At 39.2% G+C, this 26,216-nt stretch overlaps 1 protein-coding gene and 1 pseudogene across 6 annotated transcripts in view; both read left to right on the top strand.

Moving 5' to 3' along the window:
• The first annotated feature begins 2,241 nt into the window (after nt 1-2,241).
• Nucleotides 2,242-26,216, top strand: part of LOC108111545 — a 115,296-nt gene continuing 91,321 nt past the window's right edge. For 2 of the 6 annotated variants that reach the window (XM_041817953.1, XM_041817950.1), the window contains exon 1: nt 2,242-2,722. The gene's annotated coding sequence lies outside the window, so the exon portion shown is untranslated. The remainder of the gene's footprint in view (nt 2,723-26,216) is intronic. The other 4 variants (XM_041817955.1, XM_041817956.1, XM_041817952.1 and 1 more) reach the window with 3 other exon arrangements.
• LOC108112722 lies at nt 7,765-10,750 on the top strand (annotated as a pseudogene).

Raw genomic sequence — 26,216 nt, 5'->3', positions numbered from 1 at the left:
TCGGGGTTTCACCAAATCATGCTTGCGGAAAGGGATAGAGAAAAAACAGCATTTTCGGTTGGAAACGGAAAATATGAGTTTTCCGGACTACCGTTTGGCCTAAAAAATGCACCAAGTATATTTCAACGTGCCATAGATGATGTCCTTAGAGACCACATAGGAAAGTCCTGTTATGTCTATGTTGACGATGTCATAATATTTTCCAAAGGAATGGAGGACCACGTAAATGACATTGTTTGGGTACTGGATAGACTGTTTGAGGCCAACATGAGGGTTCACTATTAAACACATTGTTAGGTATAATTTCTGTTCTAAGTATAATTCTTCACTTTTCGGACAATACGTCTCTCCTCGTGGTCATTAAAAATTTTGTTCGGTGCATCACGGCCCTTATCTGCAACCCTATTTTCGCATAAACGTCTTTGGGTTATGTATGGGTTTGTACTAGCGCTTGAGGCAACCATTTCCTGGGTTTTCCCATCCTTAAACGAAAACTTATAAATATGCTTTTGTTAATATATTTTTACTAGTATTAAGAAAAAAATGGGTTTAAAAGTCGCAGTTTAGAGATATTTACAATTAAAGTGCTTGCACGAAATAAGCTTGTGCGTCAGAATTGCCCTATTTTTAAGTTTTTGTATAAAAAATTCTTTCGTTTTTTAAGTTAGTTAAAACGTTTGTTATTATTTAAATAAAATTAAATTTAAATTATTTTCATATCTCTGTTGGTTTAGTAGCAGTATCAAATTTAAACTTCGGCCATGTGAGGCCTTATAACCTAAATTTCTTCATAAATACCGAGATAATGTTCCGATTTGAAAAATCTTTGGTAAATCGATAGATATTAACAGAAATAATTTATACAAGGTCAAACAAAGGCATTCATAATATTATTATAGACGCCACAGTGTTTCGCGGTTTATGGGCGTTAGAGTGGGCGTGGCTGGATAAAAACTCGTGGGAAGTTGCAGTGGCAACCCTTAAATACGTATTCTTAAGCTTTCTTAACTTTCTAGCTCTTTTAGTTCCCGAGATTTTTGAATTTTAGGTTTTTCGGGTTTTGTGGGCGTGGCTAGATGGAAAAGAAAAACAATTCGCACTTGGGGCATCATAAAAATCTACATGCTCAATCCGAACTTTCTATCACTTATAGTTATCGAGATATCAGGTTTTCTTGAAAATGCGAAAACCGTCTTTTGAGCTTGGTGGGCGTATGGGTGGGTGTGGCCAGATAATAGTACTACTAAGAGATGCGCTGGCATCCAAAGATTATGCATACTGAATTTCAACTTTCTAGCTCTAATAGTTCCCGAGATTTAAGCAATTTTAGTTTTTCGTGGGCGTTAGAGTGGGCGTGGCAGGATGCTGTAATAAACTTGCACTGTTCCGGGATCTCAAGAATCTTTATAATTAATCTCCACTTTGTATCTGCTATAGTTCCTGAGATCTCAGCGTTCATACGGACGGACGGACAGAGGGACATGGCTCAATCGACTTCGCTATTGATCATATCTAGTATACCCTTTTACTCTACGAGTAACGGGTATAAAAAAACTGTGTTAACTTCAATAAGGCTATCTATTGTCACCAACGACCGAAACGCACGGATCATCCAATTGAACTACCATTCCAATGCCCAAACGCAGTACCAAGTACGAGATTTATTACAACTAAAATACCAGATAAGTAGTTTCAAATGGATCCCCCATGAAGTCGACATTGCATGTTTTAAGAAGACTGATGACAGCCTTCGTCTTAGAAAGGGAGGAGTTAACACAATCACGCAACTTCAAGTTAACGTAATCAAGAAAACAGTTCTTGTGCAGTAATAGGGCGAGCTTTAGCATTAAGAATATTCCCGTGCTTAGATCTTTAGAGATAAGATCAATGCTGTACTCATTAGCCGATTTTTGGATATCATAAGCGCCGGTCATCGCCGCGCAAGCCAGCAATAAACGTCAGACAGCGGATCGAATAAATAAACTTTAATCCTAAACAACAAATACAAACCCTCCTAACTTATCTACATACATATGTATGTACATCTATACATTTTACCGGCTTCGAATTTCCCAATCCAGACTTAATCGTTAACCTACATATATTTTATAGAACTCCTTCATCAAACTATAATAGGATTCTAAAAATGTTGAGCTAGGCCTACCAGTAAACAAACCAGTTTCTATTGCCACGCTCTACGTTTTAAACTATTATTTGTAATTTCTTTACCTCTTACCTTAGTTCTCTTGCCAACTGAGAAGACTCGTTTAAGGTTCCGTTTCGGTCGAATCAGTCTCTTTCTGAGCGTTGGTTTTACAAGATTACCACATGCGATCGCGAGGTTGTGACTAAAGCCTTCTCTTGTATACATATATTGTGTGTGTATGTTTGCATCAAACAATGTCTGCCTCTCAAGCCCAATATGGCCTTTCGTTTTGAGATTTGGTCATAAATTAAAAATAAAAACAATTACTATGAAAATATAATAAACAAAAATGGTGCAACAAATCAATGAAAAGTTTGCCAAATGTATACGCAGAAAAGTACGAATATAAAATAAATCAAAAATAGAGAGCTTAAATTTTTAAAGAAGCAAGAAGTTTGGTCGCTTCAAACAACTAAATCTACACGTATTTACTCACTTTTCACCTATATATTTTATATGTGTTATATTAAAATTTACAAATAAAGCATTTACTCTCCCTGTTTCATAATCTAAAAAGTGAGTATTCAAACTTATAGATATGTATGTACATACATATACATACATATGTATTTGCTTCACCAGCTTTCTTTTTAAACATGATTTGTTATTTATTGTGGGAAATTCATAATATGGTTTTGTACATTTGTACATACTTATGTATGTACTTAGATATGTTTGTGTATACAGTAACATATGCATGTGCATATATGTATGTACCTTACATTAACATTACTATCAATTAATATGAATATATTTAACCAAGAAATGTTTAAATTGTTAACATGAAAATATAATTCCTAATCGTCACAAGATCTAAAAATTATTGGTCCTGTAATGGTATCACGGCATTCATACGTACATATGTACATATGTATGTATGTATGTACGTCGAAAAGAAATTCACATCTAACTAGCATAATTAAAAGAAATGTATAAGTGTTTTGTGTGAACTTAGATACATATGTCTGTATGTATGTACATACATACATATAATGGCGTGCAAGTCTGAGTTAATATTTGCAGCTATAGAATTTAGGCCCACATAATAAAAAAGTTATTGGTAAAGTTAATGTACTCAAATTTTTTGTGTTTATTCTTCAAATATTACAAAATTCCTAAGCAAAATATAACAAAATATTCTAACTGGTCTCATTGAGAAATAAAAAACAAAACAAACTCGCATGTACTTAGTTATGCTCACTTTGAACTTTTCTACAAATCTTCAATGGAAAGCTTAATTGCAGATTTTTACCGTTTTTCTCTGAGAAGCGTAACGTATCTTATGTATTAAAATTATGAAATTGTCAAGAGACGTAGCAAGATTAAGTAGTAAACCTAACTGAAAATGGATGTTCGACACGAATAATATCCAAAGAGTGTAAAATCAGCCAATCAGCATTTATTCGTTTGCAAAAAAGGCGTAACGATGTCCATCATTCCCATCAGACAGTGGACAGCGTGTCGAGCAATTGGATACGTCTCAGAAGTGAAAAATAAGGTTTGCAGCTGTGCACTAAGAGAAAAAAATTCTTCACTCATTGTTGTTTTTTTTATGTTTAAAATATATGATCAAAATGTATATCTTTATTTTGAGATATTACATTTTAATTTCCGTTACATATATCTCGAGATATTAAAAAAGAAGCTAGAAAGTCATGGGTGTAAAAATAAATTATGTGCTGCCCATATGGGAATTTAAAGTAAATATATCAAGAAATTTGAACACATTGAAATAAAATTAAATAAATGACTTCGAATACAAAAGTATTAAATTTCATTTCGCGGGTCGACAACGTTAATTATGCGTTCAACTTAAACTTTTTGCTTGCGCCTATAAACTTTAGAATCAGTGGAAATATAAATATTAGGCATGTAGTTTTTTGTGATACCCCCAATGCGAATTTTTTTTTCTCGGCATCCGAATTTTCTGGACATAATGGTACGAAATCATTAGATAGTCTGTCTTCTTCAAAAAAATCAAACTCTTGTGTGCCGCAGATCACTAGTTCCCTTCTCCCTCCCACTTCTTACCTTCAGAACACTGAAGTGTCACCCTTGGGTGATGGTAGGAAACAATTAGATAGTTTGTCAGCTTCAAGGCTCCTGGCTCCTACAGAGCCAATTTCCATTTGCATCAACCCGCCCGATACATTGCAGGGGAATTCCGTGCGCGGATTACCGGCATGCATTGGCAGTCTAGGATTAGAACCTCACCAAAGCCCTTAAAGGTAATCCCATCTGAGAAACATATATTCGTTTTCCGGCTTTTCGATGATACGTCTGAGTCAGGCGTATTTGCTTACATACAAGCCAGAACGAAAGCCGACATCAAGTTGGAAGACATAACTAAATTTAAATATCACTATAATAGGAAAGATTTAATTTCTATAGACTCTAAACTCGTATCCGAGGAGATTAATCTTCAATTCGGGGATATCGAATTAATTTGTGTTTAACTTTTGCTTCCAGGTAGGTTTTATTTATCACGTGTTCTTACATCCCTCCCAAACGAAAATAGTTTAGCTTTAACTCCCTCCTCCCTCCCTCCCTCCGCTTAGTAACTCTCAATACCCTGTTTAAAGCTCAGTGTCATAAAATTTACACAGGATCCGAAATAATTTTATAATTTTGTTAAGACTAAGCACTAAATCACTAACGTTTCAAGACACAACAGCGAGAACTGATCAGGCAATAGCCGATATGTTCGCCAATTTTTTCAAGCCACATATTGTGCTTCGATAACCCCTAGGCAGCCTTATGTTAATGGTGTACCGGCAGTAACGCGACTTTTTCTGTCTAGGAGTGGTATTTTTAAAGATCTTCAGAGTGTTAAGCCCACCTTTTCCCCAGCCTCCGACTGCGGCCCGGCTATGTGCTTACGTACTGCGCGTCTTCCATGTGCAATCCTATTCTCAAACTGTTTAATCTTTTATCATTCCTTAACACAAGAAAGGGAAAATTTCGGATGCTGGTCATTATAGAGGGATCTCCAAATTATGAGCAATTCCAAAACCCTTTGAGAAAATCATTGTGCCCCATTTCAGTAATATCTCCTTATAAGCATGGTTTTATGAAGCGAGGGTCTACGACAACAAACTTATTAGAATTAACATCTTACGTGGTTCCCGAAAATGTCTAACAGAAATAAGTTGTACAAGGTCAAACCAAGGCACTCATAATAATATAATAGACGCCACAGTTTTCCGCGGTTTGTGGGCGTTAGAGTGAGCGTGGCCGGATGCAACTTCGTGGCAAGTTTTAGAGGCACCTCTTAAATAAGTGTTCCTAATCAAAATTTTGTAGCTCTTATAGTTTCCGAGATTTTTACATTTTTGGTTTTTCGGGTTTTATGGGCGTGGCTTGAGTGGCAATTCGCATTGGGAGCATCATAAAAACCTACATGCTTAATCCAAACTTTCTATCTCTTATAGTTACCGAGATATCAGCTTTTCTAGAAAATCCGAAAACCGTTTTTTAAACCTTGTGGGCGTATGGGTGGGTGTGGCCGGATAGTAGTACCACTTTAAGATGCGCTGGCATCTAAAGATTATACTTTTTGAATTTCAACTTTCTAGCTCCAATAGTTCCTGAGATTTGAGCTATTTTAGTTTTTTGCGATTTGTGGGCGTTAGAGTGAGCGTGACAGGATGCTAAAAAAAATAAACTTGCGCTGCGTAGGGACCTGCAGAATCTTCATGCTTAATCTTAACTTTGTATCTCTTATAGTTCCTGAGATCTCAGCGTTCATACGGACAGACTTACGCTTCCTTCTACCTGTTACATACTTTTCAACGAATCTAGTATATTCTTTTACTCCACGAGTCACGGGTAAAAAAATTGTATCAGGTGTGAAAGATACAGGCAAATTTCAGCAGAGCAAGTTATTGGAATTATACCGAGGCATAGAATTACAATTTCCAATCTATTTCTATATACGGAGCTATACTATGCCCTAGGTTCCGAGAAAAAAAGTTGGAAATTAGATGATAAAAAGTAATTAAGAAAATGAATTTTTGTTTTAATAACTTTTACTTATTGTATCTACTCTTAATTTTGAGACTAACAGTATACTAAGACTGCATTCTGGTTGCGCGTCCCTCAAGTCGGTCGCTGGGTGGGTAAGTCATTGCGACGAAGACGTGATTGGTTGCTCAACCTTGTTAGACCTCTCGCAAGGTGGTTAGGGTGCAACGATAGCTTGGTAAAGAACTTTTCCTTTTGTTATGCGATGACTTCTTTGACTGGTAGAATGTTTAAGTCGCGGTGTATGTTTAGTTGCGAACGTACTACGGTGCCCCGGTGGTCCATCGAGCCGGATCTTCTGCGATTGAATTCAAGTTTATTTGTGTATAATAAAAGACAAACTAGCCGCTGTTATTGGTAATGATCTCTGTAATCGGGCAATTCAACAATATCGTGCCTGCAAGGGGAAAAATTACTCGTACCCTTAAGAGTGCTTTGGAGTTTTCGCAGGTATGTGATAGTGTGGAAACATTGCAACTGAAGCTGGATCGTCTTGTAGCCACCTTCAACCACTTTATGGACCTCTCCGATGATTATGTTGCATATAACCAGGAGGAGGGATATGAAGACCCTGGATTGGATATACCTGAGTACGAGGACAAGTTTTACAGAGTGCATTCCATCTTCATTAAAGCCATAAACGAGATGGGTGGTCAAGATCATGGACAAGACCAGTCGAACATTTTGCAATGAAGTACAGTGGCACGTCTATTTGAGGGACAAAACCAACTTCTGGGACGAATGCGTACCTCATCGGGAGCAGCTGATTTAAGGTTTGAAAAAATTTGAATTCCCACATTTTCTGGCAAATACGAGGATTGGAGCCAATTTAGTGATTTGTTCTTAAGCTTTAAGCTTTCCAAGTGCAAAAATTTTCATTTTCTGAAATCTTATTTAGATGGGTAAGCACTTTCCTTAATTAAACATATTGCCGTCAGTAATGATAACTACCAAGATGCGTGGGAAAAATTGGAAAATCGTTTTAACAAGAAAACGATAATCGCTCGATCATTTGTTCAGAATTTTCTATCGTTGCCAACCGCTAACAATTTAAATATCGCAGAGTAACGTACGGTAATTGACTATGCCGACGAATGTATTCGAGGCCTACACGCGCTGAACTGTGACAGCCGCGATGTGTGGCTAATTTATTTTTTGATATCCAAATTAGGACCCTAAATCAAACGAGCTTGGGCAAACTGTAGTGTGACGTCCAAGAAAGACGTCACCATAAATGATCTATTCGCTTTTCTTTTTGCTCATTGTGATACTTTGGAGTCTTGTCAAAATATACACGTAATGCAACCCCCAGGACCAGCCCGGAGTAGAAGCCGCCAAGCTGCTTATCATGCAAGTGGATCAAATCAGTCTTCTCGCGACTGTATACATTGTCAAGGACAGTACAATATATACGCATTTACTGCATTCAATGTCGTAAATCGCTGCCAGGGATACTAAGCTTTGTTTTAAGTGCCTAAGTCGATCTCATCAAGTCAAGAATTGTAATTCTTCGAACACTTGCCGTCAGTGCAGCGTTAAGCATCACACGCTAGTCCACCCGAAAGAGTCTAGATCGATTCCGTTGGCCTCCGCCCATATGTCTGCGGCTGAGGTTAATATGTTTCCTTCGATTGATCCTGATGATGGTATGAATACTGCTGCTGTCAGCCATCATACTGTGGAGAGGGCCAACAATCAAGCCCTACTGCCAACTATTCTAGACAATGTAGTTGACACATGTCGCAAAAAGGTCATGTAGGATAGTGCTCGGTACTGGATCAACAATAACCATGGTAGCTGAGTCGTTTATCCGGATTGATATTCCACGCACGCATGCTCGCATCTCAGTTGTTGGATTAGATGCTAACCCGGCTGGAGTTAGTTGAGGTCGCGCTAGCTTCACCTTGCTTTCAAGGACCACGACTGCCTCATTGGAGGTCTCTGGCTTGATTATGAGTTCTCTGACTTCCTTGATTCCCGCTTAGGTCAAATCCACCGCTCCTGTCTAGACCAAGATTCGCAACTTACCGTTAACTGACCCGACGTTTGGATCACCGGGAAAAATCGACGTTATTTTAGGCGCTGATCAACTGTGGAACATCTATACTGGACTTCGCCGAGAGTTTGGTATTGAATACCCCATTGCACTACATACTAATTTTGGTTGGGTTATTACAGACAGCTATGATGATTGTGTCAAACCATTTACGAAGATTTGGATTCCCTAGTTCGCTCTTTCATCGACATGGAACAGGTGCATCCCCAGCCGAACCGCATGGGGATTCGGCAGCAACCTTCTGCCTTGGCGAGCGCTCTGCATGCCACTGCCAGATTGGCGGCCAGTGTGGATGCCTATACGGCGGCGGCTACAGGCACAGCGGCAACCGGCGACTACGGCGATCATATGCGCCAGAATCCGAACATCAGTCACATCCACCAACAGCCCCACCAGTCCCACCAGACCACCCAGCAGCCCCTCCAACCACCATCTACACCAGCTGCCCGCTCCCCAAATGGGTAATCTCAGAGCGAGCAATTTTGTTGGGTCGTCGCGGTATCTCTATCACAGCCAGTTCAATTCGAAATCGGCGAGCCAGCTTCGCCAGCATTCGCGGCTTCAGCGATAGCATCTTCAGCAGTAGCACCAATAGCGCCACTAGCAGCACTCGCAACACTATCCTCCATAGCATCGCCCTCATTTGCGGCCCAGGCCCCACCCTTTCAGTTGCGTACCTACCAACAGAATCAATCCTACCGCTTTCAGCCGCGCGGACATCACCGCACCGCCAGCAGCAGAATGTCGCAGTCCGGCGAGGATCTCCACTCGCCCACGTATCTATCCTGGAGGAAACTTCAGCTGAGTTGGGCCAAGCTCAAGGCTTCCAGTAAGACATCAGCCCTGCTCTCAGGATTTGCCATGGTGGCAATGGTGGAGGTGCAACTGGATCACGACACAAGTGTACCACCGGGCATGCTGATAGCCTTCGCCATCTGCACCATCCTCCTGATGGCGGTGCACATGTTGGCCCTGATGATCAGCACCTGTATCCTGCCAAAAATCTAGACGGTGTGTAATCTGTTTTTTTTTTCATTTTTCCTCCCTCTTCTGTTTTTTTATTTTTGGATTTTTTTTAAAAAAAAAAGGTGTCTTTTTAAATTTCGCGAATTTCAAATTTTTCCATTATCATTTTTTTTTTTGTTAATTGGTACACCCAACCTCTGTACCAAGTTTCAATGGAACATCCTCTTTTGTTTGGTTGTAAAGGAAAAATTTAAAATTTTTTTGCGAGCTCGGCGATTTTTGCTACGAAAAAAAAAAAAAAAAAAAAAATGATTTTTTGTCAAAAAAAAACACCACAATAATGCCTCAGCCACCATATTCACCGGATTTGGCCCCATGTCTTTTTCTTGTTCCCAAAACTGAAGATAATCGAAAAATTTGAAAAATTTGAAATTTGAAAAGTCACCTTACTTAATTCTAAAAAAGGTTTCGATAATCGAAAAATTTGAAATTCGCGAATTTGAAGAGTCACCTTACTTTTTGAACACACCTCGTATTGATACAGCGTGAGCCTTCTTCACGCTACTGGGACTTATACTGTTCCTGCTAGAGTCGTTCAACTTCATCCTGGCCAGGATCAGAGTGTCCGTGTGGTCACCGTTAAAACCGCCAGAGGCCCCATTACGAAAATTGCTGTGCTTCCTTTGAACTGAACCGTCGTTCAGGGGCCGGTATGTTGAAGAATAGATCGGAAGAATTTATCATTGAAGAATTTATCATTATTGTCAAATCGTACTTAGTTAAACACTACACTACATCATTGTATTGTTTTTCTAATCGCAGCTAGTTAAATGCACATTATTGATTTGTATTCTGTATCAAAGCTTTAAGCTCACTCGCATAGCCGAAATTGCAGTAGATCTTTATTAGTATTGCAATATTACGCGCTTTTCTGCATTATCTTTTCGGCACGTTTTTTCGACAGTTATATATAGTTTTGTACCCGCAACCGTTCAACCTTCACCTGCTTAAAACATTTTGTGTATTCAAGAAATAAATTGGAACTCTATAAAAAAAAAGAAATACAGTCCACTTAATTCGCAAACAGCCTTGTTAATTGCATTGTAGAGCTGCTTTCCTTTTGGAGTGACGAGACGAGATGCAAAGTGTGTGGGGTTGGCTTGAGTGAGCTAAAAAACTGCATAAACTCATCTTCAGCTATAGTGAAGCGAGGGGGGCAGTATCCGGCGGCTAGTGTAAATTGCTTGCCGGTATTTAGTTTTATGTATATACATAAATGTGGCCTGTAGCTAGTTTTTAGAGAATTTTGTATGCTAGTGGTGCTTAATACGGCTTCTGGTTAGAATTCCAGTCCCACCATGTGCTTTACCATCTGGATGATTTGTTCCGTAGAAAGAATATCCTCGTAGTTGAAAATCGTCGATTTGATTGACAAGTCTCCACAAACTACACACACCGGGCGCAGCTTAGAGTATGATCCTGTAAGGCCCTATTCTTGGCAGTTCGCACATTGCACCGTGAGATTGCGTTTGTGCGGTTCCTCAATTGTAATTCTGCTGTAGGAGGAACTGAAGATTTTATATAGTAAGCACTTCGTATTTCTTAAGGGGCTTATTTTCTGGTTCGAGCTCAACCTTAAGGAGTGGCTGCGGCTTTCTATTCCTGTTAAGGATATTGAAGAATGTCTTAGCGCTAAATTCCTCCTCTTATGGAGCAGCTATGCTAGCATTGTCACGGGTTCATTTTCGTTGAGAACACAGCCTTATATTTTCTTTGTTTTGGTTCTGTTTTTCGGGCAGCCCAGCGGCAGACGTATTATTGCTTGGGCTGCTAGCTGATGATGTCGTTAAACGCGCTGTGGATATAGTTGCGGTTGTTTTTGTTGTTATGGTTGACGTTGCAAAGATATTGCGGTGCTAGTTACTGCACTCTTTGGCTGCAGAGACATCGATGGTAGCGAGGGGGAGCATTAAGAATTCGGTCAGGTTGGGGGTAATTGACCTCGCTTGGAAAAAACTTGCTTTACTTTCGGCTGCTTTAAATAAGCAGTCCGCGTTGTTTTTTTTGTACTGAAGGCCGTCTCATGTCTTGCTCACGTTGACATTGTGTGCGAACGTTGTTTAGACTTATTGCATCGAGGTTGAGTTTGTTTGAGTTTTAAGTGTTATGCTTTATATTAATTAATTAATTAATCAATATAAGCATTATCGATGTCATCGCTAAAAGCGTCTTTGAAGATTTTGTTGTTGAAGATTTACGAAACCATTCTCTGCACTTTTATGTTTTTATTAAATTTTTTCCCGGAGCACAATAAAAACACGTCTGCATGCGACGACGGTTATATATCGTATAGAGAGAGAGAGAGAGACAATGAAGTGAAAAGAAAATAGGAGATTAAGATATTAACAAAGGCCATTAGTCTTATTAAAATAGAAGACATAGGTACATTAAGGAAAATACGACCGAGTCAGAGCGGTGAAAATAAAGTCTTATGAGGGTTCAATTTTATCTACCCTCTAACTGAATCTCCCATTCCTCTGAGACCAGAAAGGACTACTCAATGTTACCCTGAAATCAATAAGCTTGGAGTAATGGCAATAATGCCTGCTTTATGCTTATCATAGTATCCAATCGGAAAGGGATGAGCCGATATCAGTTTCTTATGTAAGTATGTAAGTAAGTATTTTGTGTGTATGTTTGTATATATTAAATAAGAACTCATTGTTATTACCTGTTACTGATCATCATGAAGAAATAAAGGGAGGGAATGGCTTCGCCACAAGATCCCAGCTCGGATCGATACCTGGCGGCGTTGGAAGTTCAAAATTGTTTCCTCATGCAAATAATAAGAACCATGTAGGCACCATGGAATGGCGAATGCTCGCTGGTCAAGGAGAGTGTTGCGGAAAAATTTACAGAAATAGAGATTTCTTAATATTGTACCTCTATATGGCAAGTACTGAGTAATATTAATAATAAAGAACATTGTTTAAAAGCTTTATTGTATGTAGTTATGGACATAAAGCAGTGAGTGAGTGTGCTCCAAAGACCCAAAAATGGAACGAGAGCATAGACGCACTAATGATCGTGCGTCTGATACCCGAGAAAGGAAGTGTTGATCGCACTATAACAGCTCTCTGACAGGGATGGGAAGAGTTGTGGCGGGAGCATCTGTAAGCGTCTAAGACTCGAGAGGGGAAGTAATGACTGCACTATAACGGCTGTCTCACAGGGATGACAAGTGTTGTGATGTGGAAAATGAGAAATGAAATAAGATGAGGGACGGCACCATGATCTTGTATGGATAAATGGCGAGAGTCAATATGGACGAGTCTTATAGGACAATAATTAAAATTTAAAATTGCAACGTGCAACGTGTGATATGTCAGGAAGGCCGTTTCGCAGCGTGATTCCTAGAATTCGTAGGTGAGTACATTTTCAGTGGCAATCTGAATTCGGGGAATACCACGCTTTTTTTTTAAGATGATATTGAGTGAAAAGCACTCTCCGATCGTAGATTTCAAGACTCTTGAGAAAGACATAGAGGACTATGTTCTAATAACACGAGAGAGTATGCGCCTTGAGGCGCGACACAAGAGTTGGGATTATATTGTCGAGCTTCATGAGTCAAAACGGTCGTAACTCGCTGTGCTGTCTCGCAGAAGTTACGAAAATACGAAGTACCCTGGACGCCGATATATTTATAAATGAATTACTCATTGTACAATGAGGTTATAAATTCTAATCCGAACATCGGTTGACCTGAGAAAGTTCAGATATTTCTATGGACACAATCGATAATATATGTACACTTGAAAACCCCCAACGATGAGCGGGAAAGTCTGCAAGGATCTTTAGATAAGCGTACATTTAAAATTCTTACGTAAGAGTCGAATATGAATAAATAAATTAGTTTGAAAATATAACTCAACAAATGTAAACGTCTTTTATTAATACTTCTCTTACCATAAGGATAGTCCGACCCGTAACTTAAAACTTTCATAATTGGAGACAAAAATTTAAACACCTCAAGTAACTGAACTCAATATAGCCGTCTCAAACAACAGCAAATACTGTTTATTTTTTTCGATCTACTTTTGAAAAATATATTAAGGTTAAAGACAGCCTTTTAAACGGCCAGTCTCACTATGCCGATAACATGTCGCCCGTCAATGTCTTCTGGAAAAAAAACGGAACGGCTTAGATCTCGCAGATACGTTTGAGCAATAACTCGGTGACCAAAAACACTCAATGACAGCGTAACTGGGTTAATTGGGTTAATCACTCCTTCCGGTCTACCAGATAGGATCAATGCGAAGCGTGTATTAAGCATGGAGCTGCTTCACGCAGTACTGCCCTTTAGCAGTTGAATGAGCACTGCGAAATCTTCGCAGGAAAAGGATTTAAAGTGAAGCACACTAAGTGCGGCCATGGTTTATGTTGAGAATACAAAGGGAGATCCCATAACATGTCGTGTTTTACTGGACACGGGCTGAAAACTGCCTTATGTACCCGAACATTGTATCCAAGATCTACAATTGGTTACTGGCAAGGGGATGCAGCACGCTTCACATCAAGTCTCATATTTTGGCATACCATATGGTTACTCATGCCCACGTGATTGTCAGGATCACTTCTTCTCTGGAAAGGCAAATTATATAAAGGATCGGCAGCTGGCTGATATACAATTCGACAAACTCTCCGATTGATATACTTTTGGGAATCAAATACGTTTGCTCTGTAATCACAAGGCGAAAGATGTATTACAACAACCTTAACCTTAATGTTTCGGACGCATCGATCTCAACTGGATTGCGACAGAAAAACCTAACTGTGTTTGCATGGTCTGACTCAACAATAGTGCTTTTTTGGTTATTATATACACCAACACAACTAAATATATTCGTTTGGAACAGGACATCGGAAATCCTTGACAACATCCCAAGGCAGGCTTGGCGTCATTTGGACTTCAAATCAAGCCCATTAGCTTGTGCTCCACGGGTATGATGGCTGCTGATCTCATCAACTTCCATTTGTGGTGGAATATGTTTTTGTGGCTACGAGACTAGGATCAATATTTGTTGAACTTTTGGATTCGAACCGAAAATTGACATGGACAACATGTTCCCCACTCTCAGTTGGTCAGGACGCATGATTGGTTTCCCACGATTCTCGACAAATGTATATCCTAGATCGTTGTGGAGCCAGACGAGGTCCGGGACCGGCTGCAGGTCCTTTTTAAGTTTCCCAGCAGCAGCATCAGACTCAACAGAAACCACAGCCCAGAAGCACTACTAGTACGCTGTGCCGGCCCAGTACAGAAAAATATACAGCTACAATGATATAAACTTTATTGGAGCTAAACGATCGCTCGATGCAATGCATAATTACTTTCGTCACAACATCGAACTCAACGCTCACCTTGAGCAGATGTGCATCTTGCTTGCTAAAATCAGCGCAGTAATCAATTGGAGTCCTTTATGTTATACGGAATCGGACTATCTGACACCAGCTCACTTTCTGATTGTATCCTGATTAAGTCATTAAAACCATTGAATCCATGTACCAAAGACTCTGAAAATGTCATCAGGAGTATCTTACAACTCTTCATCAGCGTCCGAAATGGAGTAAATAACGACACTATGATCTTGGCACCTCGCACGGGTTGTTGAGACCTATCCAAAAAAATAAGGAGGATCAATTCGAGCCGTCAGTTTTAGTCCTACTCTACGCATTTGGCAAATTATGACTTTATAGATGGACTTTTAGACATATACGACACGATAGTTTTGTACGTAACCCCTTAAATAGGCAGCTGAACTTTTTTATGATGAACTCCTTGCTTAATTATTGAGTTCTTTACAGCTTTCGGAAGAGCCTTATGATTTTTCGAATTAATCGGTGGCTTGCTCTGACTTTAGCGTTGTTAATAGTAATTGTTATTCTCTTTACTTAAATAAGTGTAAAACTGAATTTAACTGACCCCAAGCAGTTTTTTATTACTTTGTTAATGCCAATCGGAAATCCTCTGCATTGCCTTTATCGGCACTCTTGAATAATTTTGAAGCATCTACATTTTTTAAAACAACTAATAGTATCAGTTCTTTAATAAACTCGGATTATCCCTATCATTACAGAAAGTTCTCTTTTGACTGATTTTAAGTTTTTTTTTTAAGTTTTATTCCTCATCTATTTTTAAACAAATAATTAAAATCTTTTAATTGTCGATTTTAACATTAGTTTTTCCAAATGTTATCCTGATTCATAAAAAGGGCAGTAGGATTGATATTGAAAAATAGAAATGCCTTTTTCTAAGCTGTTCGCAGTTCGCAAAGTATTTGAACGTGACATTTGCAACATGCATGTTACTCGCTTCTGTCACCGTCCAAATATGATTTTTTTAAGCGAAGATATACTTACTTTCGAAGATATATACTTACTGAAGGTGAAAGTTGATGGATTTAACAATTAAATGCAGACCAATGCAACTTATTCTGATTTTAGCAACGGTTTTGATTTAAATGATTTAAATGCTATCTTAGATTTCTATTATTCAATCCATATTGTCGTACATGTAACCTCATCCTTGGGTTCATTAAGCGATGGTCAAAAAAATTTGATGATCCTCATACAACAAAATTGTTTCACACTTACCTTGTTAGACCAATCCTGGAATATTGATCCGCTGTTTGGAGACCCCAGTATCAAGAAATGTCTTAGTTTTCCTTATTTTTTTATTGCGTAATAAGCCTACCTTCTAGTCTTGAGATGCCAGCGCATCTTATGGTGGTATCATAATGCGGCCTACTCTTACGCTCACAATTTTGGCTTTTTGTAGAAACGCTGATATCTCTGTAACTATAGGTGATAGAAATTTTAGATTAGGCATGTAGTTTCTAGTGGCGCCCCAAATACGTATTATTATTACACCATCTGGCCACGCTCACTCTAACATCCAAAAAACGAGAACCAAAAATGAGAAAATCTCGGGAACTATAAGAGGTAGAAAGCAAGGCCTAGGAACTTACTTACTGACTTATTTTAGAAATGGCATACCCACTTTAACGCTCACAAACCGAAAAACTGTGGCGTCCATAATTTTATAATCTATGTCTTCGTTTGACCTTGTATAACATTTTTTGTCAATATCTACAGATTTACCAAGATTTTTCAAATCGAAAAAGTATTCCACTATTTATGAAGATGTATATGACAGGGACAGTTACGTCACCATCAGTTAGTTATTTTTTCCATTTCAACTACAAAACAACAACAATATGAATATTTTACAATTGTTTAGGACACTATAGCGATTTTTCTTGTTATGACTAATCTGTGGACTCTGTTAATTTACTACATTCATGTTTTAATGTTTTCTTTTAGGCTTTCACGGAATTTTTACCTATTAATTTGCCTAGATGTGTATCTAATTTTAGTCAGCGTGAATCCTCTCGTGTCCTTTTCAATAATTATAATAACCTCTATCCCTTGCTTAAAAATATTGTTTCTGATGTATTTACGTGTTTTTTATCCGATTTTAGTTTTATATTTTCCTTTCTCGCGGATTCGACTAGCCCACATTTATAAGGGCCCGGAACTTGGTGTCGTTGGCCACTTAATTGTACTGATCTAGGTGCATCAACGCTCAGCAATATATGATCCCAACTCCGCGACAAAGCTGAGACTCAGATGTCAGGAAGTAACCGAATTGTATTCAAGAAAGCTGCTTGACTGCATGCAGACCGTTGACCGGGTTTCGTATGGCGAGAAGAACATTTTTTTAAAGAAACATTCCACGACGTTGTCGATAAGCATCTGTAAGATGCATCTGGGTTTTAGTCCGACGTTGGTCGCTTGCTCTATTGAAATACGTTCTCTATAGCTGCAGGTGCAATATGTGGATGCGATGATATATGACCAAGCTCAGAGAATTGCAATAGCGTATAATGGCGCATTTTACAAAATCGACAGTCATCATTGCTAGTGCAGCGGGAAAGAGCACACGACTTACTCAAATAATTGTCGATATATCGAGCACCTGTATTCTCGATGGAGCTTCCAAGCGTTGTGGGTTCCTTATTTAACCTTGATTCTACGCAGTCCGCCAAGCTGTGCTACGATTACCCAAGATTATCCAAGGCCTGAATGCGGCGGATTGCAACCATTGGCAAATATTGACCGTGCTTAACATCGACTGTATTAAGTCCGTATTATCCATTTCCATGCTGGGCAACGTATAGATAACGTTTACGTGTTGTAAGAGAACAAGACGAGAATTTTTTACCTTTTAATCATAATTTTCCAAGTCACTTAGTAATTTGTCTCTGTGAGCTGACTTATGTCATTATCGCAACTTCCTGGCAACGACTCTTTGAGAAATATCTAATATCTAAGCACTACTCAAATTATTGTTTTTATGTATAAGGCTTGTAAAAGGCATCACAGTAGCCTGTCCAATCGACACACGCACAACTAACGTTTGGGGCACGTTAAGTCGATCTTCTGGATCGCGCCCTTGGTCCAAGTACCGCTCTTCGGATTTCGATTGGAAATTCTCATCGTAGTGCCTTAAAATCCTTTCAAGCTCACAATTAGCTAATCCGTCTCCTTGAACGCGTACTGAAGTTCCGCCACTTTTTCTAGCCGCTTTACTCCCAAGAGGAAGTGAAGAGAAGAGAGCGCCTCGAAAGTTCCAAAAAGTGAGGACGTTGCGTCTACATATTGCCGACTTCTCTTCCAGTGATTTTCAGAGCCAGCTTGCAATCCTAGTGCAGCCGCCTATTCACACGCATAATTATAGAATTTTCATCTATGCTTGCAATTGCATGGTCCGCTTGTGGGCCACCATTGCATTTGGGTAACAGGGAGTCATGCAAACCAAGCACCAAAAAAATAAATGTTAAAAAATAATGTTATATTTATTTATTACTTCGGATTAATATATGTAAATATTTATATACAATGTAAATAGAGCGTTCCAGCGGTAAGCCAAGCGGCTACCGTTTATCGATGTCGGGGGTGTAAGAATGGGCAGCACCACCCTGAAATGTGGTGGCATGTCAAGACAATACATACTTAAGCCAACTTTCTAACTTTTATAGTTCCATAACAATTTTTGAGCTGCGGTGTCAACTCAAGAATATGTATTTAATGGTATTCAAAGAATAATTATACTTTATCCTAGCTCCTAGCTCCTAGCTCCTTTCTAGCTCCCATAGTTACCGAGATCTTCGCGTTTTTTCGATGTTAGAGTGCTTTGGCCAAATGCGGAAAAATAATACGTACCGGTCTGCTCTTCATCATGTTTCATCGATAGCCGCTGGTTTGTACGCATGCACCGATATGTCGACTGCTCTAGATATATTTTATAGTACATTAAACCTAATTTTTGATCGCTTTGTTCCGTTGCGGTATCCGGCTATGGCGGATAAACCCCCTTGGTATACAAGGCACCTTTCTATTCTAAAAAATATCAAATTAAGATTATTTAAAAAATACTTAAGAACTAATAGCAATGACTGTTTTGTGCATTATATGGTGGCTCGGTCTAACTTTACCGTGCATAACGCTCAGTGCTATAAGAACTATTTAGCTCGATGTAAGAACCAGTTTGCCCTGGATCCGAAACAGTTCTATAGTTTTGTTAACACTAAGCGTAAATCTAAAACTTTTCCGTCTTTGCTATCGTTTGGAAAATCTACTGCAAGCACGGATCAGGAAATTGCCGATCTTTTTGCACAGTTTTTTCAAACTACCTATTCACCTTTGTTAATAAACGCGCAGACTTACGCTTACGATATCCCCCGGTCTAACTTTATTTCCCGACTGTCGGAATGTGGGGTTATAAAGGATCTTCAGAATGTGAAGACAGTCTTTTCGCCAGGTCCAGACGGGGTACCGGGCTGTGTGCTTAGGTACTGCTCTGATACCCTGGCCAAACCCCTTTTAAAATTATTTAACCTTTCCCTGGAAACGTCCACGTTTCCCGCTATCTGGAAAGAGTCCCTTATCATTCCCCTTCACAAGAAGGGAAAAAAATCGGATGCTGAAAATTACAGAGGTATATCTAAACTATCAGCAATTCCGAAACTTTTCGAAAAAATTCTTGTGCCTCACTTGCCAGCATGGCTTTATGAAGCAACGGTCTACCACTACCAATCTTCTGGAACTAACATCCTTCGTGATTACTGGTTTCCAAAATAAACTTCAGACGGATGTCATTTACACTGACTTCAGTAAAGCATTTGACTCCGTGAATCACGGCCTTCTTTTAGAAAAACTTGACCTTATCGGTTTTCCTACTGATCTCCTGGGATGGATTAGCAGTTACCTCACAGGTAGAACGCAACGAGTTCTTTTTAAAAATTCAGTGTCTGCTTTAGTCTATGCTTCCTCCGGGGTCCCCCAGGGGAGCCACCTTGGTCCGTTACTTTTTACCTTATTCATTAACGACCTTCCCTTGGTTATTAATGACTCCCTAGTACTTATGTATGCAGATGATGTCAAACTCTGTCTGCAATATACTGATGCCTTCTACCAGGTGAAACTGCAATCTGACCTTAATAATTTTCAAAACTGGTGCTCTGCAAACTTATTAAATCTTAATGGCTCTAAGTGCAAAGCAATGACCTTCTGTCGCCTAAGACCTAAAGCTGCCACTTATACTTTGTATGGTGTAGGTCATTAACACGCATTTTCTTCCTGTTTGGCGCCACAAAACTTTGACGACAATAAAATTATGGTTTAAGTCTTGGGTTGTTTGTTTGTTTAAGCAATGGAGATATTTTAGACATATTTTTTCAGAACCCAAACAAAAAAAAATTTTTAACGCTCACAGTCTAAATTTTTTTGAATGACGTTGAAAGAAATTTAAAACGCACAATAACCCGTGCTGACTTGCATTTTAACTTGTCGATACTTGATAACTACGTTCGACACTTTCGACAATTGTTTATGTAATTGTTTATGTATTATTACGCAGTGTTAAAAAGATTCTTAATAGTGATGCGAAACACCAAAACTTCCTTCTAATAAGCAAGCCTTAGCAGTTTTATTCTACAACATTCGTCAAGTGAATTTAATTCTAACTGTAACCGTTAGTGCAAATCTCAGTATTCGCGAGTGCCAAGAAAAAGGTTTCAATGCTAAGAAAAGGTTTCAAGTCAATGATGTTGCTGAAAGAGCGGTTAAGATGATGCAAGAGTTTCATGGATTAATTACAGTTGAAGAGGATCAAAAGCAATTTTTATTACGCTGCGTACAGGAACACCAGAAGATTTATGCAGACCGTAAAAAACAAACCTTAAAAAGAAAATTTTTAGAATTATGTTTTTCTCACATATACATAATAATAAATAGCAATATGATTCGTGTATATAAATATTTTATGACCTAAATAAACTCGATTTTTTAGTAATCTTCAATACTTATTCGAATACAGAAATTTAAATTTAATGTTCGATATAAAGTCGGCACGTTGTCCTGATTCAATCGCCATAATATTTATTTTCTATGTTCATAAGGTCATTTGGAAAGAAAATAGAGGGTATGCGATTTTAATTTAAAAAAAAATCGCACCTGTTACCTTGGGACACTCTACCGGACATGGCCAATTTACCGCCAATAAATTGCGCAAAAAATTGTAAACAAATTTCCCTAATATGGGGTTTAAGTTTTGAGTTGAAATTAAATATTCTTTTCGTCTCAACACCTAACAATTTACCGATATTTTTTCAAATCGGAAAACCATCTTACAATTTATTGAAAAATAAGCAATAACAAAATATAACAATGAGATACCTGTTACAGTCTTATCCAATAATTAAAATAATGACTTTGCAATCTGGGATTGACGCAGTGAATATTTTTTGAATCTTCTCTCTTTGAGACTGACGACAAGTATTCAAATCTTACCCGTTACTGTTTTACACAATTTTAAAATATTCATTTTGCTTTGAAACCATGTTGAGTAACTGGTAGTGACGCCACAAACCATGTGAGTCGTTAAACCTAAATTTCTTCATAAATAGCAAAATATTGTTCCGATTTGTGGGCGTTAGAGTGGGCATGGGAGGATGCGGAAATAAATTTGCTTATGGACCTCACTCCCTTGCCACTCCCTTTGAAGCCTTCTCTTATTGCGTATCAGTTCGTTAATATGTGCAGAAACCCGCCAGTTGTTATCAGGATTACAAGCCGGTATAATAGGGGTGGAGTGTTGTGCAGCTAGTGACATTACAGACACTAGTTCATCAACTGAGCTGTCAATATGGGTATTTACATACTTTCTGTATTTAAGCCAACCTGTTTTACGGGAGGTTAGAGCATGTATGCATTCTGACAGCTGTAAATGTAGAGATAAAGTAAAATAGCTGAATGATCCAATGACAGATCTGTTAAGTGTTCCACGTGGTCCACGTCTTCTTGTGTCGGCAAAATTGATGAAGTCAGGCTTCTTATTAGGACCTATTGGCCAATATGTAGGCTTGCCAGGGAGAGGTAAGACCAAGCTTGTTTCTGGGTGTAATTATACCGTTGTACAGCTGCCTTTCTTGCGATTGGTAAGTCGAGAGCGCCAATGGATGTGTTTTGCGTAATCACCAGCCGCTAGAAATCGGTCACCTAATAGGTCGAAAAACTGTACAAATTCATATTCGGAAAGGTTTAAGGTACCGCGGCTGGTATCGATGTGTATTGATGTAGCTTGTATACAGGCTGTTGCAAATGATGGCAACACATAGTGCCTGATGCGTTTCTTGATCAGTATTCCAGTACCGCCATGAGCCTTGCCATTTTGTTTGTTAGGTGTGTCTCTGATATAAGCATTTCGTTAATGTCATACTAATCTAGGAACTGCGAAAGCTCGTATTTGTGTTGTGAGATGCCATTCGCATTACAGAAACATATTTTTAAGGAAAACATCTAAGCATATTTTTGTTTGATTTATAGCTCCAAAAGGAGATTTTGGGAGCGCGTAAGTTCCAGCACCGTTTGCTGTATTGCTACCATTGCGTTGGTTATAGTTACCAGCATTGCTTCTTGGCTGTTAGGCAATGGTGTGTTTGCAATTATACGTTGGTCGACGGTATATGTGGATAATTGTTCCGGGTTACAGGATTTCGACCGGCAGTAAGTTTTCGTGTGGCCGTATTCCTGACAATTCATGCATCCCACAGGCCCATTCCGCTTACTTGTAGTCTTTTGTTACTTTTAAGTTTTTAGGTGTAGTAGTTAATTTTTCCGTTGTCAAGGTTTGCTTGACCACTGATCGGTAATCTTGCTCGTCGTTCAGTTGTATTTTTGTTTCATTAACATTACCCCTTTTTATGGACTTTACATAGAATTTGTTTGCTCCAATTTGATCAGTTATTTTTTTAACCATTTCTGCACAGTTTGCCTGATGGTGGCTTTAGTCAGTCTTAGGTGTTTGAGCATTATTATCATCATCTTTAGGGTTACTAAGAATATAAAATCGGTTTCCTGTCAGGGCATTTTTGTCACAGTGGCTACAGTTTTCTTCATTTGTTTTTTGGTGATTGAGGGCTACATTTTCTTTTTATTTGCACGTACTGATCGATTCCTGTTTGTATTAGTGGTCCGTTATTTTTTGTATTTCTGGGGCGGGTAGGGGCTACTTTGTCAGTAAGAGCTGACGAGGCACAAACTGCAGTTGATGTGGTTGTTGTGCTGATTGTTGTCGTCGTTAGTGTCGGAATGACCGTCTTAAACGAGGGCATTGTGCTGGTCGTTGTTGTAATAATCAGTGCATTGGTTATGTTATAGGGGTCGGGGGACGGACATTTGGCACTCCACGGCTGTTTTTGTGATGTGCCGCTTGCACATAATAAGCCGGGAGAGAGCGAGCGTGCTCTCTCCGTATTCGACTTGTTGGATCTGTTAATTCTACCGTTATTATATAGAAGTAAGCGTTATTTCTGATTAACGAGAGCCGACGTTCGTCTTGTTGTTGTTTCCGAGACTTGCTCATTATGGTTTTTCGAGAGAGAGATTTGTAACAAATTGTATTATCCCTTATATTAGTAATTATAACACTTTATAAGGGAGGCACATAATCAGAAGTACCCATGAGTACACTCTGAGCGTCTTTTCTCGAAATAGAGTTCGGCTTTTTTAGTGTTACAGGGCGGATCGATATAAAAACACGTCTGTTGTCATTGCCTTTCACTCTGCCCACTGATATGTGATAATTAAACTGAAAAAATCATCACTCATTTTACTGACCCGACAAATGCGAAATATACTCTAAATGGCAATCAAAAGGTATAATGAATGAATTTCAGTGCAAGGGTTCGAAGATGTTCCAGAAAGAAACAAGAACAAAATATATTGTGTTTGGTGACGAAATGAGGCGGAAATAGGAAAACGAAAAATTGTTAGTATAATATCGCCGCCAGCTTATGGGCGTTAAAACGGGCGTCACCGTGAACTGCGGTGGGATCTATAGATCAATCCTAACTTTCTAGCATTTGTATTTTCCGAGATTTTTTTTTTTGTTTTTAGTTCTTTTCGGTTTGTGGGCGCAGCATTCCGTTTTCAGCGTATTCAGCGGTAACTGCCTTTCGAGCTTATTGGGCGTGCCAGTTTTATCACTCATTACTTAAGGACCTTTATCCAAATTATAAACAACCTCCAGTCAAGTGCTCTTCTCTAGCCAACTCTAACAGTAACCCGAAGATAGATATTTCGATCTACTGTGTCCAATCTATTCCCACACAGATTAATTTAAATTACTCCACGTCTGGACGGATTATATAAACATCAACATAACATAACATAACATTGGAATTAGATTGTTATGTTCGTATGGAGTCGTACGAAGAGCTTCGTTTCTCAATCGCATCCATTATGACCGGCGGATCGTTCAAGAATGATTCCAAATCCTTGTAAGATGGAACTGATTGTTGTAGCGGATTGACGTGTCGGTGATTGCCTTGACCGGAATAGGGTTACGTTGATAGTCGCTTAGCTTTAGGTGGCACTTGACGAGATCAGGATTACCGTTTGCGCAGATGTACCGATACGAAGATTCCTTCATCATGGTGACGGGCGACCATGAATCAAATTCGAACTAGCATGACCACGGCCACGGATTTTTTGAGGCTGACCACCGGAAGTAATTGATGAACGCGTTCGTGTGATGGCCTGTTATTACGCATGTAACTGGGCGTAGAAGATGAAGATTTGGTTGACCCAGCTTGACTGTTACTGCGGCATACCAGACGTATGTGGCCAGTTCGACCACAGGAATGACAAGTGGCGTTGCGGAACGGACACTTCTTGCGGACGTGCCGACCCCCACGCAACTCGAACTTATTCCGTGGATGGACTCGGTGTTCGAAGACTCGAGGCGTCGGACATTGTCGCCTCGAATCGACAACGCACTCGCAGCGGCTGCTTCACTAGTGTCGGCTCGTGCCATGACCCGCTGCACCGTCAATTCGGGGTCGGCTAGCAGGCTTCGCTGGAGACCTTCGTCGCGCATGCCACACATAAATCGGTCCCGCAACATGCGATCTAACATTTGTCCGAAATTGCATCTTACCGACAAACTTCTTAATACGGCCATATAGTTACCGACGAACTCGTCGGGGTGCTGATCACGCTTGTGGAAATGGTAGAATGCGGCAATCTCCGATTGGCGGGGCGCCAAGTGACTGGTTGATATATCATAAACGTCTGTTAATTGCTCAAAAGACGGTATTCGCATTTTTTAGAAAACCTGATATCTCGGTAACCTACATGCTTAATCCGAACTTTCTATCACCGATGCTCCCAATGCAAATTGTTTTTTCCGATCAAGCCGAGCGGGCGTGGCCCACAACTCCCACAAAACCCAAAAAACCGAAAATGCAAAAATCTCGGAAACTATAAGAGCGACAAAATTGTGCTTAAAAATACGTATTTAAGAGATGTCTCTGAAACTTGCCACGAGTTTTCATCCGGCCACGCCCACAAACCGCGGAAAACTGTAGCGTCTATAATATTATTATGAATGCCTTCGTTTGACCTTGTATAAATCATTTCTGTTAATATCTATCGTTTTACCAAAGGTTTTTGAAATCGGAACAGTATTTCGCTATTTATGAAGAAATTGAGGTTATAAGGCCTCACATGGATTGTGACGTCACTATCAGTTACTCAATATACATTCTCTGAAAAAAGGTGGCGCCTTGTAAATTTCAACTAGCAAAATGAATATTTTACAACTGTGTAAAGCAGTAACGGGTATCTTATAGTCGCATTCGACTATAGCGATTCCTTTTGTTTTATTTGGAGTTGAATGTATGTTCAAAGAAATCAGCAAGATTTATAAATACCCACAGCACTAATTACAAAATAAACACTCATTCTGAACAGTTTAAATGCCCCGATACACGGAAATTCAAATGTTAATCCACAATTAAATTATGCGATGATGAATTTGGATAATTTTAAGGTTACGTCCCGGGCACTCGGCGAATAGTAAATGGTTGTATATGTAGTTCCGGAGGTTTTTAAAAGCCCAAACCATGGCAAGGAGCTCTCGCTTGTTGGTCGCGTAATTTGTTTTGTGATTTCTCTCAGCCTGTCGAACCTTTCTTTCTGTTCCTTACTCATGTTGATATCAATCTTTCTTGATTGGTGTTTACTATATTTTCCGTTTTCTCCCTTTCAGAGTCCCTGAAAAGATCTGAAGAGAAAAGGTGTTGTTGGTGGGGGAAATTCCTTGATGGCTTTTATCTTTTCAGGTGAAGTTCGGAGTCCTCCTGGTGACACTATGAAGCCCAAGTACACGACGCTCATTTTAAAGAACTCTCATACTCTGCTTCTAAGAGCTTGGTTAAGACCCAGTCCACGTCGTTAACGTGGTCTTCTTTTGTTTTTGAGAATATAGTGTCGTCATATTTTAGAGATTTCTTCTTTTAGTACGTCATCGATAGCCCTTTGGAAGCAATACTAAAAAAT

This window comes from Drosophila eugracilis, unplaced genomic scaffold (genome assembly GCF_018153835.1).
Source record: "Drosophila eugracilis isolate 14026-0451.02 unplaced genomic scaffold, ASM1815383v1 contig_116, whole genome shotgun sequence".
Classification (NCBI taxonomy): domain Eukaryota; kingdom Metazoa; phylum Arthropoda; class Insecta; order Diptera; family Drosophilidae; genus Drosophila; species Drosophila eugracilis.
Note: the sequence above shows the minus strand (reverse complement) of the source record. Positions and strands in the feature narration are given on the sequence as shown.